This window comes from Triticum aestivum, chromosome 4A (assembly GCF_018294505.1).
Source record: "Triticum aestivum cultivar Chinese Spring chromosome 4A, IWGSC CS RefSeq v2.1, whole genome shotgun sequence".
In the NCBI taxonomy this organism is placed as follows: Eukaryota; Viridiplantae; Streptophyta; class Magnoliopsida; order Poales; family Poaceae; genus Triticum; species Triticum aestivum.
In genome coordinates this window covers 697,568,568-697,574,921 of record NC_057803.1, presented here as the reverse complement: position 1 = coordinate 697,574,921, position 6,354 = coordinate 697,568,568, and the positions used below count along the sequence as shown (strand labels likewise).

The following is a 6,354-nucleotide window of genomic DNA, read 5'->3' as shown; positions in this document are numbered from 1 at the left end:
GCTTATATAATCAACCAAGTGCCGAATCTTGAGAAGGAAGGTATCATGTTTGAGCTTTACTCAAACTTGTATGATAATCCAAAGTTGTACCCTGTGCATGCTGTTTAGAGGAGGGGCTGTACTCATGTAGCTGCCATTACTTTGAGATGAATTGTGTGCTTTGCTCACACATCATAAGGGTGATGATACAAATTAATGTGCAAGAAATTCCAAGTAGATACATGCTGGAAAGGTGGTCCGAAGCAGCTACGACAAACATGGACACCTCTGGGAGGTTCCTTGAGTTTGGACTACCAGAAACAAACACTCTCAAGTACAACTCACTGTGCAGAGATATGAATGCATTGGCAGCAGAAGCATGCTCAGTTGATCCAGCTTACAACTTCCTGACAGATGTAATAAAGCAGCTCTGGCCCATAATTGCTTCGATGAAAACGATCAAATGTCCAGGGAAGAGGTGGTGCAGCAGCAGCAACCCCCTCAAGCAAGTGCATTTAATGCTGCAACTGGAGCAAACCAACAATCATCAGCACCACTTCAAAATCCTGCTCGTGTGCCGAAGCAAGGTCAGCCAACAGAGCGAGCAAAAAGAAAAAAGACATTGTTGGAGCAGCGAGAAGATGAGCATAAGAAGAAGCTTCAGAAAGAAGCCAAGAAAGAAAGCAAGAAAAAAGCCAAGAAAGAAAGCACGAAAGAAGACAATGTGGAGTCGTCAAGCAAGCCAAAACCTAGGAGGAAAGTTACTTGTTCATTTTGCAGTGAAGAAGAACACACTATCAAAACCTGCAAATCATTCCTTGAGTACAAGGCTATGATGGCTGCTAACCTCACAACAAAATGTCAGTTTTGCTCCGAGGAAGGCCATACAATGCAGTCTTGCATTCAGTTTCAAGCTGCGATGGCGAAAGTGGAGCAACATGCTCAATAGTTAGTTTTTACTTCTGTAGTTGAATTCAAAGTACAAGAAAACAGTAGCAGTAACTTGAAAAGCTTATTTTCGAAGAAGACATATTTGTACTATGCGCACGTACTGAATTTTGTTTGAACTTCACATGGATCATTTTGGAGTGGGGAGTGAAGAGGAATGAAACATTGATATTATGTCTGGTGATCACGCCCAGCAGGGCCTACTGCTTGCCACCAGAAGAAGAGCTTTCCAACCGACTGCTACGGCATTACCATCATGTGGCCGATCGGTTCCTGAGAGTAACATTCATGGACGAGGCAATGCAGTCACTCAACAACAACACACTAAACTTTTACGCGGCGCCGATCCTCCAGGAGTTGATGTCACAATCATTTAAGCAGAAGACCACTGTGAACATGCGGGTCAGGACGGTCATGACATCAGGGTTCCACATGTATGGAAGAAAGTACTCCCTGCTCGCCTTCTCGCCGAACCAGCTGAGGGATAGATCTGCGTGGTTCTTCGCCGAGGATGGCAACACGACGGTGGAGATCATCAGGCAGTGGATGGGACAGTTCACATGCAGAAACGTTGCCAAGCACGCCGCTCGGATGGGGCAGTGTTTCTCATCATCATATGCCACTGTCACGGTTCAGCCGCATGAGGTGAACGAGAATCTCGAGGACATTGAGCGAAATGGCTACACTTTCTCGGACGGAATCGGCAAGATTGCGCCGGAACTTGCAATGGAGGTCACCAAGAGGCTGCAGCTCATGGCCGACAGTCCACCATCTGCTTACCAGATCAGGTTTGGTGGCTACAAGGGCGTGATAGCAGTGTGGCAGCGAGATAGTGAAGACGGGATACGGTTGTCCTTGAGGCCGAGCATGAAGAAATTCGACTCTGATCATAAGGTGATAGAGGTGCTTGCCTGGACAAGGTTCCAGCCAGGGTTCTTGAACCGCCAAATAATAGTGCTTCTCTCGTCGCTGGGCGTCTCCGATGCCGTCTTTTGGCGGATGCAGAAGAGCATGGTGGGTAATCTTGAAAAGATCTTGACTGACAGCGACGCAGCCTTTGAGATAACAAGGAGATCATGTAGTCCTGAGAATGCAAACACGGCGGCACTAATGCTGAGTGCCGGCTTTGGCCCCGGAACTGAGCCACACTTGAGGGCAATGCTCTTGGCCATCAGATCTGCACAACTTCATGATCTTCTGGAGAAAACAAGGATCTTCGTGCCAAAAGGCAGGTGGTTGATTGGCTGCCTCGACGAGCTTGGGATCCTCAAATATGGACAGTGCATCATCCGTGCCTCGGCTCCGTTGCTCGATCCATGTTTGGTCAAGCATGGTACAAAGATCATTGTTGGCACTGTAGTAGTTGCAAAGAACCCATGCTATCATCCAGGGGACGTCCGGATACTCGAAGAAGTCGATGTGCCTGAGCTGCGCCACATGGTTGATTGTTTGGTCTTTCCACAAAATGGCGAGAGGCCACATCCAGATGAAGCATCAGGGAGTGATCTTGATGGTGATATATACTTCGTCACATGGGATGACAAACTTATACCTCCGAGAAAAAAGAGCTGGAAACCGATGGATTACTCCCCACCGGAAGTGAAATTACTACCACGTGAAGTATCTCAACATGTAAGTAGTGAAACCCATGACATTTTCCCCTTAGATATGTGTGTTATATGATATCTTCATTGCTCTTAATATTTGTTATTTGCTGTGCCGTTATCCATGCATGTACCAAACTCGTACCATGCATGTTCAATTCATGGTTTAATTAATGTCAACCTTAACCACATGCCTGTTCAAATATAGTTTTAGGAGTCTGATCAAAGTATAAGCTCAGCAAAAGTTTATCAGCATCTTGGCAATCGTTCTTTTTGATTGGGTGCTGAATGTTGGCACCTACCAGAATATTTTCATTGGCTGAAATGGAACATGAGTTGACAAGTCCTACCATTTAGTATTAAGGCTAGAGCTCTTGCATACCAGATAATTAAACATCGAACTTCTCCCATCATTTCTCAAGTAGATTACCTTATTTGGATATAAATGTCCGCATAGACGTGGTTCATAGTGTTTCCATCCAAAAATTGCAAGTGTGCAGATTGTTGCAATGTTTACGTGTCCGATGTTAATTTTTCTGATTAGGTGTATGATGTTAATTTTTCTGTTTTTGTTTTTGCAATGCCCAGTTTACTAATTTTTGTTCAGGAGTAGTCAAACTTGGGAGGTTCCTGGGTGCCAAAATCATTACTCACATGACTTGCATCTGAATTTCTTCTAGTTTCTGCATATGGCTTCCTTGTTTTGTGGATAAATACTTTTTGTAGTTATTCGTTGCATTAGTAAATTAACATATCATATTTCTAACAGGACACAGTTGGTTTCTTCTTGGAGAACATGGTGAGTGACAATCTTGGTATGATCTCCAATGCTCATGTTGTTCATGCTGATCTTAGTGATTTTGGAGCTATGGATGAGAAGCGCATTCACTTAGCTGAACTAGCAGCAACTGCTGTAGACTTCCCCAAAACAGGCAAATTTGTGGCGATGCCATCGTATCTTCGACCAAAAATCTACCCTGACTTTCTGTTAAAGGAAGATTCAAAATCATATAAATCCGAGAAGATTCTTGGAATACTTTATCGGTCAATCCAAGAAGATTCTGGTGGCAATTGGGATTCTGACGAAGCTTGGACCCTACATGATCTGCCTTATGACAATGATCTAGAAGTTGCTGGTGCATCAGATTTCCTTGCGAGTGCATGGCAGTGCAAGTGCTCATATGATAGGCAGCTGAACTCACTGCTTAATCAATACGGCGTCCGGACCGAAGCTGAACTTGTGACAGGGCACATCTGGTCCCTTCCCAGGAACAACAGCAGAAAGCTAGCTAGTGGATGTAAAGGACAGGGTCAAGAATGCGTACAATGCGTTCCAGAAGGAGTATCGGTCTGTCTTTGAAAGCCTTACATCAGATGAGGTTGAGATCTCCGATGACGATGTGAAGAATCTGTTCTACGAAATGAAGGCCTCTGCGTGGTACCAGGTAACGTATCACCCCAAATGGACTGAGAAGTCGAGGGCCTTATTGGATCCAGATGATGAAGAAGGAATGCCGGTGAGGCTTAGCTTTGCATGGATCGCGGTGGATTACTTGGTGCGGATAAAGCTAAGGTGCCATGGCGAAATGGAAGTTGGAGGACGAAGGCCAGCTGGAAGGCTGGCGGCCTACATTTCTGAGAGAATATGAGGACCGACCTTGATGCAAGATTGCAGCAAGACCAGTCTGCCATTTTATCTTAGTATTCCTAGTATTGCTCAGTTTGTCACCATTCTGGGTCAATTGTTGTTTTTTGTACTGAACTTATTAGTCTGAAAATGTTTGTACCTACCAGCATTCTCTTATTTCTGCCCTATATATCTATGTTTGGGTTGTGATGGCCGGTTGTTTCTGTGTGATACTAGTGCAGCATGTGACAATTAATGACTGTATCCATATATGTAAGACTTTGAATCTGCGCCATGTATTCTTGAGAAAACAGGAAAGGGTCGTGGTCACTGCATGTCAGTGTCTGTAGGGAAGCATCGAACTTCCCAGTGACGATTATTTCCCTTCATTTTGCGTTTCTTTTCTTATCATTTGTGTTTGCTAGTATTATAACAAATCTGCATTTCTTGATTGTCCTTTTTTTCACATTTATTGATGATTACTGAGACACATTGAGAGAGAGGTTTTTCGTAAAGGAAAAATGCCTCGTGGCCCTGCTTTATAGACTAGTAGAAGAAAAAACGGGCATTCAAGAACATGCCAAGTTTATCATTGATCCCCGAAAGTACCATCCCCTGTGCGACATCTTTCGTGGGAATTGGATGGAGTGCGACGTTGTTCTACAGAATGGCTTCGGGGCGACACTTTTGAGCGAGTAAATACCCCACACACGACATGGCCCTTAAACTGAACTGATGCCCTCATTAGCTGTTATGGGATGGACCCACAACGTATCCACGTAAGCGCGGGACCCACCACATGTCCAGTAAGCGCGAGACCCACCTCTTCGCAGCTAGAAGAGATTCCGCCCGTGCCCGTCCGCCCGCCGCCGCCCATTGCTTTTCCCCTTTCCTCATTCTTCCTCTTCTCCGGCGGACCCTCTCCGGCGACCTAGTGCAGATGTCCACCTCCTCCACCACGCAATCAAAATGGCGTCAGTATGGTCCAGTGTCGCTCACAAGGTGCCCTGACTGCCCACGCCCAGAGCCTCTGAAACGGTGGGTCAGTAGGACTTATGAGAATGGAAATCTTGGGCGGGAGTTTGTGAAGTGCTTGAGCAAAACAATGGCAGAAAGGGATGGCAATGTTAGATGTCAGTTCTTAGCCCGTTCTTTCACTGCCATTTGCTCTGATTTCTCCATATTTTGTTTTTCCCCTCGAATTTTGAATTTAGGTTTCATGTTGTTATTTTCAGATCCTGAAGAAATGCACACATTTCGAGTGGATGGATGATTATGTTGAGAGGATTCAGTTCGAGGGCTACATTGATTCGAGCGGGGCCGCAACCTGGGAGCTCAATTGGGGCGGGGTGCCGCAGATGGAGAATTTCGGGAGCTCGGGCAGAGGGGCGGGCAGAGTCGTGCCGATGGCGAGGTATGCGTGCAATGCTGAATCCCACTTGGAGTCTGAACTGACCGAGGAACTGAAGAAGATCAAGAAAAATCAAATGGAGATGATCAATTTGCAGAAGCAAGCAAATATCATGGCAGGGGTTTTTATTGTTGTGTCAGTGCTCTGTTTATGTTTTACTTGCTATTCACCCGTCATTAGAGGGGGCATTTAGGTCTGTCAGGGCATAGGATGCGATATGTGCGCCATGCCAAGTTCTTGTAACTGAATCGAAGCAGAAATATTCAGCGTTCTTGCTCTGTTCTTGTTCTTCAGTTAACAGAGTGCAAAACCTCCAAATTCAGAAAAACAAATCATGCTGCCAAATAGATGTTAGGCCATGAGAAAATAACCAGGCCCAATTGACGCAAGCCCACCCGCGTAGGGGGACCAGCCCATTTATAGCATAGAGGCACCCATGTTTAGAAAAATGCTTCGGCTAAAACCTCAAAATAAAATGTTGCTTCGGCAAATAAACTTTTAACAAACATATACTTCTTTACTTATTTTTTTCTTTAGCCAAAATTTTCTATGGAATAAATGTTGGACCGTATGTATTGTACTTTCTTGTTTTTCTTTACATATTTGTTGCCTGCCGCTATTGTTTTGTGATTCTTTTTATGCATGTCTATGGTTCCATGAAACCCAAATTAAATGGGGATATGTCAAAGCCTCAGAAATCATTTTTGGAAACGATCAAGTTAAAATTCGCTTCAAATAGGTCCAAGAAAATGTTCATGTTTTGCTCTAAAAATAATGGCCAGAGG

The 6,354-nt window shown here is 44.7% G+C and overlaps 1 pseudogene; it reads left to right on the top strand.

The window, feature by feature from the left end:
• Positions 1-257: 257 nt before the first annotated feature.
• On the top strand, positions 258-4,180 carry LOC123084310 (probable RNA-dependent RNA polymerase SHL2; annotated as a pseudogene).
• The last annotated feature ends 2,174 nt before the right edge of the window (positions 4,181-6,354 follow it).